The sequence below is a fragment of the Schistocerca americana genome, chromosome 5, assembly GCF_021461395.2.
Source record: "Schistocerca americana isolate TAMUIC-IGC-003095 chromosome 5, iqSchAmer2.1, whole genome shotgun sequence".
In the NCBI taxonomy this organism is placed as follows: domain Eukaryota; kingdom Metazoa; phylum Arthropoda; class Insecta; order Orthoptera; family Acrididae; genus Schistocerca; species Schistocerca americana.
In genome coordinates, this window is record NC_060123.1 from 85,346,966 (window position 1) to 85,361,123 (window position 14,158).

General features: G+C 41.0%; 1 protein-coding gene across 2 annotated transcripts in view; it reads left to right on the plus strand.

Moving 5' to 3' along the window:
- Positions 1–14,158, plus strand: part of LOC124615767 (transmembrane protein adipocyte-associated 1 homolog) — a 121,048-nt gene that overhangs the window by 26,100 nt on the left and 80,790 nt on the right. The gene's annotated exons all lie outside the window — the stretch shown is intronic.

The window sequence follows — 14,158 nt, forward strand, 5'->3', positions numbered from 1 at the left end:
TCAAGTTTCAGTAGGTGTTTTTAGTTGTTTACACATAAAATTTGACAGCCATGTTTGAGCTGTTTATTGTGTGTTCATATGGTCTGTCTCTTCATATTAAATACATAGATATTGTATTGAGAAAGGTCTAGGAGATTGTCGCTTTATTTGGTAGCTTACTGGTATGTCAACAGCTAATTTCTTTACAGAATTTCAATCATTTCTAAAAAAGAGCAAAAAATTATTGTATTTAAATTTGGACTGTTTGTTCATCAATTTTTGTGGCTCATTTATATATTTCCCATTTGTCAAATATGTCTGACATCATTCCTTTAGATGCTACATGTAAAATTTTCGTTTTTTTTTTTTTTTTTTTTTTTTTTTCCAAATACTACCTGTCTTAGCCTCGACTCCTCAGTAAACAGAACTTATCACTAGCCAAGTCCATTGTGCTCATATATTTCACCACCATAAACTTAGCCAACAACTCTTACTTTATAAGTGGTCTGCCCCATTACATAATTATGATTTCATTTAAAGCTGTGGCATCAAACACCAGCCTAACACCACTCTGTCTTTTTCACCACCACAGAGAATAAATTCCTCTTTCAACAACTTACAGCTCTTCAAGCAAATTGACCCTGTAGTCATCAATACTAGTGATTCTATTAACACATCAAAGTCCACTCGATGAATCTGTTGCTGTAATAGAAGCAATGCTACTCAATGTTTTTATTGACTCATTCATGATCAGTGGAGACCTGGCTGTGATGCTGGGTTGCACTTGGTTGACCCCCAGCTGTGTAGTTGTTACTCACCGTCATGGATGAACACGGCTGATCCCATTTGTGTTGTTGCCAAACTGCCATTAATTAGGAATTCCTTTGCTTTCTAGCATATGCTCAGACATAAGATAACCAGAATGTAGATTAGAATTTATTTATTCTTCTATTAGCACTTGGTTGGGCTCAGTACTGTTGACCAGCTTCTCTGTTATTCACTGTGGACAAAATTCTCAAACAATAATTCTTATTTCCAATCCAAAGGTTTGTCTGATGACAGAACCCACATGTGATGGATCTGTGCACATTGTTGTTGATTTTTCTTTATTTGGTGGTTCTAGGCACTCAGTCCGGAACCGCGCGACTGCTACGGTCGCAGGTTCGAATCCTGCCTTGGGCATGGATGTGTGTGATGTCCTTAGGTTAGTTAGGTTTAAGTAGTTCTAAGTTCTAGGGGACTGATGACCACAGATGTTAAGTCCCATAGCGCTCAGAGCCATTTTCTTTGAGAAAATATTTGGCTATTAATTACTTCAGAGAAGAGAATTTTATGAGAACCAGACTAATTTATCCAGTTCTTAGTAGCTTGTGCAGATCTCATTGGACCAGAGTTCTCAATATTAATAATCTTAAAAAATCTTTTCTTGTAGCATACCCTAACTCTTGGTGTTTGTTATGGGACTTTCGGATCTTGAAAACAGATCAGTCAGAACACTGGAAGCTTCACGACAGGCACACTTTGTACAAACTCGAGAGATTCACTGTTGCATTACATGGCCTCGTCTCATTGCTCTGAAAAGTCTGCAACACACATTCACACACCAAAAAGACAACTAATCTTTTTCATAACAGTTGCTCTTTTATACTTTCATCTCTTTCAAAGACATTACTCGATTACAATAAACTATTTGAGTGAGCTAACTTGCGAGTCTTTATCCAGTGATGTCACACAAATGCAACGAAAATACTTTGTGTTGTTAAAACTGTTGTATCAGCTTTTTGGAGGAAAAACTTGCGGCTTCCCAGGCTTTGTTGATGCACTGCTGTAGAACCAGACTGACAGTGAGGCCTAACACATTTGAGAATGTTGCCATAGCGGGTCCATCAACAAGATGAGCAAGAAGTTCAACCAGCGTCTGGATTGGCTGGTACCCCTCAAACACCTGCAGATCCACATGAAGTGTGAAACACTACACTGTTTGTCCACCAAGTGACAAATGAAGTAATGCTTGACTTCAGCAAAGTGGTAACATAAGTTCCTCACCCTTAGGTATTGACACAGTTCTCACTCTTTTGTTGAGACTGTGTACTCTCTCAGGGTGGTGAGCCCCCAGGAGCCCAGCATTTGGTTGCTGGGTACGGGCTTGGCGACCCTGGGTTCTTGGCCTGGGGAATGGTGCCATCAGTCCTCTGGTACCATAAACTCTGGGCATGCTTCAGTGACCACCATGTGGCACAGCAGTGTAATGTGTGTTTCGGAGAGTGTGGGCCTTGGCTTCACTGCCTGGACTCCGAGGAAGATACACACCTCTATAAAAAAAACCTTCAACCTCAAGGTGTGCTACATGCTGACGACGTGAATGGCTGTTGAGGTAAATCACTCTCTAGCGGGCAACCTCTGGAGCACCTGCCACCCTCCAGTGTATAAGGCTTGCTCAGGCATGAAGGACTCTGCTTGGGTCTACAGTTGTTTCCTTAGTGTCTCATGGGATCCCTATGGAATGGTCTCAACTTACTACCCATGACAGGATGGATATACAGTCAGGTAGTACCTACACCCACTCATCAAATCATCAGAGACAGGTCTCCTCCTCCCCAAAAAGAACTCTCAGAATCATAGTAACAGGGCGTTAGTGTACCGTAACACTTTTATTGTAATCAAGAGAACCGAGGAACCTTTGAGAAGGGGTCCCCTTTCTATATTCACAGGGCATTGGAAGGTATTGCTTGGTCCCTAAAAAAGTCCAATGACTTCATAATGGAACGCTTCTAGTTGAAAATGCTAATTCAGACTAAGTATCTAAATTTCTGGGATGTAAGGCCTTAGGTGACTACCCAGTCGAGGCTGAGTTGCATATCACCCTTAACTTTAGTAAGGGTGTGGTTACCTGCTCCAATGCAATGGAGGTGGACCCTGCGGAGTTACGTGAAGAATGGAAACATATGGGCATCACAGAAGTGCAGAACTATATGAGGAAAGTCTGTGGCAAATCGAAAAAATCTGCCACATTTATTCTAACGTTTAGTACTCCGGAATTACCTGAACATATCCTTGCAGGCTATAGCCATCTTAAGGTTCGCCCATTTGTTCCTAACCCAGTGCGATGCTTCAAATGTCAAAGATTTGGCCACACCACTATGGGATGTAATGGGAGGGCTGTGTGTGGCGATTGTGCAGGCTCAGCTCACAAATCGGGCAATACGTGTACACTTCCTCCGAAATGCATAAACTGCTCCGTGGATCGCCCAGTGTGGAGCAGAAAGTGTGAGGTTTACAATGAGGAAAGGAAAATTAAAGAGTTGAAAGTCAAGACGTATACCCTATGTTGAAGCTAAAAAATCTTTCAAAGCTGTGCAACCTCTGGTTTTTGCTACTTCTTTTGCATCAACCCTTAGGACACCAGTTGCCAAGTGTGATGCCTCCACTTAAACTTTGACCACAGATCAAGTACAAGCGCATGCACTTGTTGTACCTGTGGGGGGGAAATGCTACACTTGAAACAGAAGTCATTTGGAAGCCATTGGCAATGGGCTTACCACCTAAGCCATATACCAGTGCCCACCATCATTAGCCTACTAACTCTTCCCCTCAACCCAAGCAACGACGTATAGTAAAGAAAAATGTCCTTTCAAAAGTAATTAAAAGTCAAAGAAAGTGGTACTTAAACCTTTGGATTGGAGAGGTCTCTCCCCGTTTGATGGGGAATATGCTCTTGCGAATATGAACTTCCAGTTGGAGAAACTGGAGAGCCAGCAACCGGCTTATGTTTCCCCTGACCTCCTCAGTAAATCACTGCCTCCGAGAAAGAAAGTAAACAATAACCATCACTAAACAATGGCTCCCACTGGGACTTCTGTGTTACAGCGGAATTTAAATGGATATCGCTCACATTTGGGAGAATTAAAACTCCTGGTCCAGAAGAAACCTTTCTGCATCTGCTTACAAGAAACACATCATAAAGTCACAGATACACCTGCATTACAGGATTACTGCCACTACAGGATGGACGATATTGTTGCAGACAGGGCTAAAGGTGGAGTGGCTGTTTTCATTTATGACAGATGCCACTCCTCTCCTGACCCTCTTACCACAACCATACAAGCAGTTGCCATGAAAGTTCTAGCACCCTTTAAAATCACAGTGTGTTCTTTGTATCTTCCACCTAATGATGCTTTGGGTGCAAATGCACTGATAGGCACTCCCATGCCCTTTCTTCCTAGTAGGGGACTTCAATGCACACAATGTGCTGTGGGTCTCGGCTTCCACCTGTTCCAGGGGTCGGATGATTGAGCGACTCATCTGTTCTGAGAATATCTGCCTTCTGAATGCAGGTCACATAACACATTTCTCAACAACTAAAGGGTATTTTTCAACCATTGGCCTTTGGTTTTGTTCCCCACTATTGCAGATTCAGTTCAGTGGGCAGAGGCTACAGACTTACAGTCTAGTGACCACTTCCCACTGTGGATCTGTCTGCTGACTAGAATGGTGGCTGACAGGAGACCACGAAGATGGATGAAACAAGGGGCAAATTGGTTGCAGTACAGTCAACAGGCTATTTTTGAATAAAAGGATTGTGCACAGGAGACAGTGGCCCATATCACTTGGGGGCCAATGGGCTGCTGCGGAGTGCATCCTCCAATCTAGTAATCACCTCAGACGACAGCCTTATGTTGTTGGAATGACAACTGTCTATTTGCAGTCAGGGCCAGATGAACAGCCCTATGGAGCTTCAAACACCGTCCAGTAACAGAAAACATTCATGCACTCAGATTTGAGAGAGCACATGCAAGGCAAGTGATAAAAGAACAGAAGAGGGCTTCCTGGAAGGAATTCATGACTTCCATTAATCGGTCCACTTTCACTGCACAAGTTTGGGACTAAATAAGGCAGATTTCAGGCAAGGGCCTTGTGAAGTAATGAGATCTTGGTGGACAAACCTGAACACTTTTTTACTGTCACTACATCATCCAGACAAGCTCCTGCTTTCCAGGTATTCTGTAGGACTGTGGAGATGGTGAAGTTCAATTTATTTTTGCGTAATGAGGAAGTCTACAACCTTCCATTCTTCATGTGGAAACTGGAATCAGCTTTTTCTGCAGCCAGACACACTGCTCCAGGACCTGATGACATTCAGTATGCCTTGCTTTGTCATTTGTGCCCTGAAGTGAAAGAACAGCTCCTCTCTTGTTTCAATCAGATATGGTCTGAAGGACAGTACCCTATGACTTAGAAGGAGGCAATATTAATTCCATTCTGGAAACAAGGCAAATACCGTAGTGCCCCTCACAGTTACCAGAGTGTAGCCCTTACCAGTTGTATGGGTAGGACTCTTGTACGCATGGTCAACCACCATCTCATCTGGCTGCTCCAGTCTCGAGGTTACCTGAGCCGCTCCCAGTGGGGTTTGAGGCGCTACCATTCCACACTGGAGATGGCGATATGGTTTTTTGACCTTGGAAAAGCATACAGTACTACTTGGAGATACTACACCCTTCACCATCTTCATGAGTGGTGACTGTTGAACGCCTGCCACTTCTTATTCAATCGTTTCTCGAGGACCAGCGTTTTTGATATCACATTGATGATGCCTTGTCTGACTGCTATGTTCAAGAAAATGGGGTTCCCCAAAGCAGTGTCCTCATGTCACATTGTTTTCCGCAGTCAGGAGCACTGTCAAATGCTCTTTGTTTGTGGATGAGTTTGCAATCTTCTACTCTTACTCTTTTCTTAAGACGACGATGAGGCAGCACATCTGCTGGGTGCCTAAGTAACAGAAAATATATTAAGAGGTGCAAGACTGGAGACATACCTGTTGCAAAATGCACAGTCCGGTCACTAAATTGTGCTAGCTTGCGGGTTGTTATTACAGATTATTAATACCAGGATGCAACCACTCTGCACGTTGAGTATGGGATCATAGGATAGAAATTCAGTCCTATAATTGGATGATTGATGTTGATAACAATGAAGTGGCGCTCAAGGTTGCTATGGGGAATCATCTACTGCAGCAAGGTCAAAGCTGTTGCACCATATCCTCTGCCGTAAGAGTGCCCGCATGAATAAGCATACATTCGATCCAGTTTGAGCTTCCAACTGCAGTACCTGGGCTCTACTTGTCACAGATTGACACTTCAGGTCTTAGGCTGCTGTTACTAGCAGGCTTGTCCCTTGGTTGCAGGGGGATACCATTTGTCTTTCCTGACAATGAGCTTGGTGATCTGTGGTGATATGATATACCCATGTAGCATCTATAAGAGTTGTATGCACTGCCACATCCACAAGAAATGGTGCAGCCCCTTTTCCTGTGGGCTGCTTGTGGAATTTTCCATCATTTTCGTGTTCAGAAAGCCACCATCTGGCACATGAGCTTATCAGGCCGTGATGTTAATTTTTCCATAGAGTCCTTATATGATGCACTGCAAATGGTAAACACCTGTGGAGCTGTAGCCTCAGAATTTCTGTCCATAGTTCCTGAAAATCCGCTTACATCAGTCTTCCCAGGAGCTTTCATGATCACATCACAGAGCAGTTCAGATGTCAACCAGTGCCTTGATACGACTATATTTTGCTGCTTCCTGCGTAATGCTGGCAGTGACAGAATGCTAATCACGATGATTGAATCGTAGAGCTGGGCAATTGGTCTAGCTCTGTGGTGCTTTGAAAGCCACATAATGTGTCTCCGTACCTGAATGTAACAGTGCAAGTGAGACTGATTAAAGTGATCTGTGTTAGTGACTTGTCTTGCATTTAGTATGCATATTTGTTGCTGGCCTATTTGTGACTGGATTTGCTGCACTAAAGGCATGTTACTGTGGTGGTGCTCCAGCAATACTTGCAGTTGCTCTTGGTATTTCTTGTTTTAAGTGTTGACCTACACCTGGTACTATCACTCTTGCTCCTGGAGGAATCCTTGCTCCTGATACAGCAGGTGGTGGCAGTGGCAGTGATGATGATTTCATAGCTGGCACTGACTTGACAGTGGTACCTGTACCCTCAGTTGCTCCAAATTCACATCTGACGGTGGCAGGCCATCGACGTTCATGTCGTGCAGATTGTCGGTACTCAGCGTTGTGTACTCACAAAGTTTTCATTCTCATGGTATGGTCACCATTTGTGGGTACAAGCAGGCTTAGATGATACATGGTAGCACATCAGTTTATTCTACAACGTTATTCATAGCTCTGATTACAATTGCTGTCAAACCAGGTCACTGGCTAGATGCAGCTTGACCTTCTTATCACAGGTAGTCAAGTCTTCTGAAGTACAGAGTAAATCCATGCTGGGAATGTGTGGTACTGAGGCTGCAACATTGGAATAACAGTATGGGGAAAGAAAAGACTTGTATGAGAAATGCTGCAAAAAGTAAAGAATTTAAAGTGTGATTGAGGAAGGTTGGAGAAACATAAATGAAAGGGGAAGAAAAGTGGGAGAATTTTTCAAAGCATAGGAAGCATAGTAAAGAATGAAGAATTGTACAAAAAGTGCAATAGTAGATAAAACCTGTGGGGTTGTCAAATTTTTTAACATGTGTAGTGAATCTACACTGATGCTCGATGATTTCAAAAGGATCAGTGAAGGAACATGATTGTAGTTGGAAATTATTGGGAATGGGGAGGGGAGGGGGACTGAAATCTTCCATGAGGGCAGTGTACAGTGCACAAAGGTGCATTGGCGGTAGGGAAACTGGAATATGTCTGAACGACCATTCTGGTCACTAGATTTTTTCACTACCTGACTTCTACCTATTATCACATGTAAAGAATTTTCTAGTCCAAACCTTCAGAATCTGATCAATATTGGGTAAGTGTGCTAGTGCCACTAAAGGAACTGAAGTTTGCATTAAGTAAAATTACTGTAACTTGCATTGTAAATTCGATTAATTTTCTCTCCAAACTGTTTCCCTATGTTTTTAAGAACTTGCAGCTATTTTATTTCGTTATGTAATCTGTATCCATAAGATACATCCTATCTTTGGCTTCAATGCTGCCATAGTGTCCTGTATTTCTTGTAGTTGTAGGTGGAAGAGTTGTTTCTAAGAAAAGATGGGTGGGTGGGGATGGGGGGGGGGGGGGGGGGGCAGGGTGGTGTGTGTAAGCAGAGATTTCTTATGCCATATTAATCTTCATCCCTACTTCATGAATTGTTGAATTACTGTGATATCCTTCCTTCCATTCTATTGGTGTTTTGTATATAAGCTGTAGAGAAAATAAGAACTGATACTCATGAACTTCACATAGCAGAGCAATCCGCAAAACTGACATGTCGGATGTTCTCCATTCTAGTTCTTTACAGTTGTGTTGTCATCGTTACTGTGATCATCAGTCCAAAGACTTGTTTATACAGTTCTCTATGAAAGTCTATTCTGTGCAAGCGTCTTCATCTCCTGGTAACTACTAAGACCTGAACCTTCTGAATCTGCTTTCTGTATTCATCTCTTGGTCTCCCTCTACAAATGTTACCCTCCACACTTACATGCAACACTAAATTGGTGATCCCTTGATGCCTCAGAATGTGTCCTATCAACTGATCCCTTCTTTTAGTCAAATTGTGGTACAAATTTGTTGTCTGCTCATTTCAGTTCAGTACCACCTCATTAGTTATGTGATCCACCCATCTAACATTCAGCATTCTTCTATAGCACCACATTTCAAAAGCCTCTGTTCTCTTATTGCCTATACTATTTAACGTCCATGTTTCGCTTCTATACATGGCTACACTCCACTAAAGTATCATCAGAAAAGACATTCTAATGCTTAAATCTCTAATGCTTAAATTTCTCTTCCTCAGAAATGCTTATCTTGCCATTGTCAGTCTACATTTTATATCCTCTCTACTTTGACCATCATCACTTATTTTGTTGCCCAAATAGCAGAAGTCGTCTTCAAATTTTAATGTCACCGTTTCCTAATGTAGTTCCTTCAGTATCATCTGATTTAAGGGGAGCCGGAACGATGAAAATGACAAAATTAACGTTTTTTTGGTTTTTTCATTATAAAATTATTTGGAGTTTTCTGAATAAAACAAATAAAGTTTCACCCTTCTAAGTGAATTCCAAGCATGTTTTTTATTGCTGCAAAATTGACGCACCACATAAACAGTTGTAGCGACTTAGTGTGTCACCTCTGACTGCGCCGCTCGTTCGGTGCAAGCAGGGGGTATCTTTGAGGAATTAGACAGTGTTTTTGTTTTCCAACATTGTATGGCTTTATCTCTGTGACAAGTGACTGTTCATATCAGTAAACATAAATGCTATACCATGTGTGTTGACTTGTGGAGTTTGCTTTGTGGTGTTTAGCTCTTCAGTTTTGCATATTTGACGAATTTTGCTTGTACTTGTTTTATGTATTTGGTTTGTGGATATCAGTATGTCCCGTTTCAGCAATCTAGTGCTTAAGAAGAGGCACAATGAGTGGAAGAAGAAATCTTTTGTTGTTTCGAAGGGAGATGCTGCTCAGACTGCTTCACTGACTACACCAAATGAATGTGATAGAACTTCTTCCAGCAAGAAACTTTGTGACAGCAAAGATAAATTTGAAAACTGTGAAAGTGACAGTAATGATGTGAATAAAATAATTAACATTTCCTTGCTCTCTAATATTTTGAAACATAACATATTATGCCAAGTTTGCAAAGAAAGAGGACTGGAATTGAAAACAACTTCACACATTGGTTTGCCATGTAAAATGTTATTGAAATGTAACAAATGTGCTGCAGAAGTTTCATTTTCTAATTCTAACAGTATTCCTTGTAGTGGTAATAGTGGAAAGAAGGTGTATGATACAAATGTTAGGCTAGTGTGTGGCTTGCATTGCATTGGCAAGGGCAGTGCTGCAGGGACAATGTTATGTGGGATTATGAACTTGCCAAAACCACTAACCAAGTTTAGATTTTATAATGAATTGGTGGGATCTTCTGCTGAAGATATTGCTCAAGCAATAATGAAGAAAGCAGTTGAAGAAGCTGTGACAGATAATGGGATTGTAGAGATTTAACTGTTGCTGTTGATGGATCATGGCAGTGTAGAGGTCATAAATCTCTAAATGGAGTTGTGACAGCTACCAGTGGAGACAGTTGCAAAGTAATTGATGTTGCTATTCTCTCAAAACATTGTAGATGTAAGGGCAATACCAAGGACGAATATAGTGAAAGTTGTGAAGCAAATTTTCATGGCACAAGTGGAGCAATGGAAGTAGAGGGAGTGAAAGCAATTTTTTCCAGATCACAGGAGTGGTACAATGTATGTTACACTAACTATCTAGGATATTCTAAGGATATAAAGCTGTCGAGGAACTCAAACCTTATGGCAGTGAAATTCACATTAAAAAACTGGAGTGCATTGGACATGTGGAGAAGTGCATGGGGGCTCACTTGTGCAAACTAAAGCAGACGTTAGGATCCCAGAAGCTTAGTGATGGTAAGACCCTAGGAGGAAGAGGAAGATTGACAAATGAAGCAATTGATAGATTGCAGAGGTATTATGGGTGTGCAATTAGGCAAAATAAAAGAAGCATTGAGCATATGAGGAGAGCAGTATGGGCATTATTTTTACATACTGCCTCAACAAATGAGCACCCACAACATGCACTGTGCCCCACAAGTGATGACTTATGGTGTAAGTACTAATCGGGAAAGGAATATGCCCATAAAAACAGTTTGCCAAATGCTGTAATTGATGTAATTAAGCCCATATTCAGAGATTTATCACTGCCAAGTTTATTGGACAAGTGTTTACATGCGAAAATACAAAATCCAGATGAAAGTGTAAATAATTTAGTTTGGGTTAGGATTCCCAAAAGAGTGTTTGTACAGATAAAAACATTGCATTTTGGAGTGTATGATGCAGTGGCAACATACCATGAAGGAAACATTATCAAATGTGATGTGCTGAAACGTTTAGGTTTCCAAACAGGACACACCACCATTTCCACAATGCACCTAATTGATGAAGAAAGACTAAGAGGTGCAGGAAGAAGAGATAAAAGCCTACAACATGCAGCAAAAGGGAAGAAAAGACTAGTGAAAAGGAAACTAACACTGGAAAAAGAAGAGGATTCTGATAATCCGTCATATGGGGAAGGAATATTAACAAACTTTGGAAGCCATTTCCCGTAACTTTAAAATTTTAATCTTTGAGGAACATTTTATCAAATACTGATACCAGTATACCAATGAAATTTATACACAATATTGTTTACTTCTTTTCCTTCATCTTTGTAACAAATTGTAAAAAAAATATTGTATAATTCAAGAGTTATAGAAGAAAAAGTGCAAAATTTTAGAGAAAAAATAAGCATCTGTTTAAAAAAATTGTAAAACAAAAACCATTAAATATTTCGTAATATTATAACTTTGTAGAGAAACAGACACTGAACATGTAGTCCAAATTTCAGAGCAATATGTTTAATGGTTTTAGAAAAAATGTTCCTTCTATTTGCTAAAATTAACATGGAGGAGATGGATCGTTCCGGCTCCCCTTAATTGGACTACATTCCATTATCTATGTTTTGCTTTCATTGATGCTCATCTTATATCCAGCTTTGAAGACACTGTCCATTCCGTCCAACTGCTCTTCAAAGTCCTTTGCTGTCTCTGACAGAATTAAAATTAAAATTGCATTGCCAAGCCTCAAAGTTTTTATTTCTTCTCCCTGAACTTCAGTTCCTACTTGAAATTTTTCTTTGGTTTCCTTTACTGCTTGCTCAGTGCACAGATTGAATAAGATGGGGAAAGGCTATAACACTGACTCACTCCCTTCTCAATCAGTACTTTCCTTTTGTGCCCCTTGACTCTTTATAACTCCTATCTGGTTTCTGTATAAGTTGCAAATAGCCTTTATTTTACTTCTGCCTTCAGAAATTTAAAGAGAGTATGCCATTTGACATTATCAAAAGCGTTTTCCAAATCTACAAATGCACTAAACGTTGGTTTTGGCTCTCCTTAACCTATCTTACAAGATAAGTCGTAGGTTCACTATTGTCTCACATGTTCCGATATTGCTCTGGAACCCAGACTGATCTTCCCCTGAGGTCAGCTTCCACCAATTTTTCAGTTTTTCTGTAAATAATTTGTGTCAGTGTATTGCAACCATGACTTATTAAATTTATAGTTCGGTAAGATGGAGAACTCTCAGTATCTGTGTCTTTGGAATTGTAATTATTACAGTCTTCCTGGAGTCTGAGGGTATTCCCTCCTCTTGTATACCTTGCACACCAGGTGGAATAGTTTGGTCAAGGCTGGATCCCTCAAGGTTATCACCAGTTCTGAGGAAATGCTGTCTACTCCAGGGCCTTGTTTCAACATAGGTCTTTCACTGTTTTATCAAATTCTTCTCACAGTGTCATATTCCCCATCTCATCTTCATCCATGCCCTCATCCAATTCTGTAATATTGCCTAAAAGTCCTTTCGCACATCATCTGTATACTCCATCCATCTCTCAGCTTTCCATTCTTGGCTTAGAACTGGTTTTCCATCTGAGGTCTTAATACTCGTACAGCTACTTCTTTTCCTCATTGGCCTCTGTAATTTTCATGAAGACAATATCCATTTTTCTCCTAGTGAAATATGCTTCTAAATCCTTAAATTTGGCCTCTGGTTGTGTAAACTTGCTTTACACACTGAGATGAGAAAAGTCGTGGGAAACATCGTAATATCGTGTCGGACCTCCTTTTGCCTGGCGTGGACTCAACAAGTTGTTGGAAGCCCCCTGCAGAAATATTAAGCCATGCTGCTTCTATAGCTGTCCATAATCGCAGAAGTGTTGCCGATGCAGAATTTTCTACGCTAACATGATCACTCAATTACGTCCCATGAATGCTCAATGGAATTCATGTCGGGCGATGTGGGTGACCAAATCATTCACTCAAACTGTCCAGAATGTTCTTCAAACCAGTCGTGAACTTAGTGGCATGGTGATATGTTTGAGAATATGAATTCCATGAATGGCTGCAGATGGTCTCCATATGGCCGAACAAAATCATTTCTAGTCAATGATTTATTCAACTAGGCCAGTGGACCCTGTCCATTCCGTGTAAACAAACCCCACACCAGTATGGAGCCACTACACCAGAGCCTTATTGCCAGTGTGTGTCCTCAATTTCGTAGGATCTGTGCCACGACCAAATGCAACTATGTGTTCGCACCATTTGAAATTGGAACTCATCCGACCAGGCCACTGTATTCGTCATCTAGGGTCCATTCGATATGGTCACGTGCCCAGGCGAGGCACTGTAGGCAGTGTCGTGCTGTTAGTTTCAGTCGTCCACTGTCATAGCCCATTAACACCAAATTTCATTACACTGTCCTAACAGATACATAAGATGTACATCCCACATTGATTTCTGCAGTTATTTCAAGCAGTGTTGCTGCTTTGTTAGCACTGACAACTCTACACAAACCCCACTGCTGTCAATCGTTAAGTGAAGGCTGTCAGTCACTATGTTATCTGTGTTGAGAGGTATGCCTGAATTTTTGTATTCTCTGCACACTCTTGCTATTGTGGCTCTCGGAATATTGAATGCCGTAACAATTCCTGAATTGGAATGCCCCATACGTCTAGCTCCAACTATCATTCCACATTCAAAGTCTGTTAATTTCTGCCATGTGGCCATAAAAATCACATCTGAAATCTTTTCACATGAACCAGCTGAGCACAGATGACAGCTCCGCCATTGCACTGACATTTTAGACCTTATGTATGTGAAACTAGTGCCATCTGTCTATGTACATATCGCATTTGTCACCTCAGTGTAAAGTTCAAAATTTGCATCCACAACTAACCTTAGATATTTCTGTCTGGGTATATCTGTCTAACTGGGTAATGTCCAGTCTGTTGCAAAACCTAATGAATATGATTAGAACAACTGTTCAGATTTCGTCAGAGCAGTGGAACTGTAAACAGTGGTATAGCATGAAGATTATCAGTCATAATGGAAAAACCTGGAAATAAAGAAGCCATTACATTAAAAAGGAGAGTATTGAAGTGGCCTTCATTAACACAAAAGCCACATATAACATTGTCAGCCACAATATAGCGCTGTTTGAACTGTACATCCTGATGAGAGAGTGCTATGTGACATCCCTAGTTGACACCTTCCATCATAGCAGAAAATTCCATGTTCATTTTTGTTGGTAGGAACCAGAAGAATGGATTACAGTAAGGAAGCTCCTCGGAAA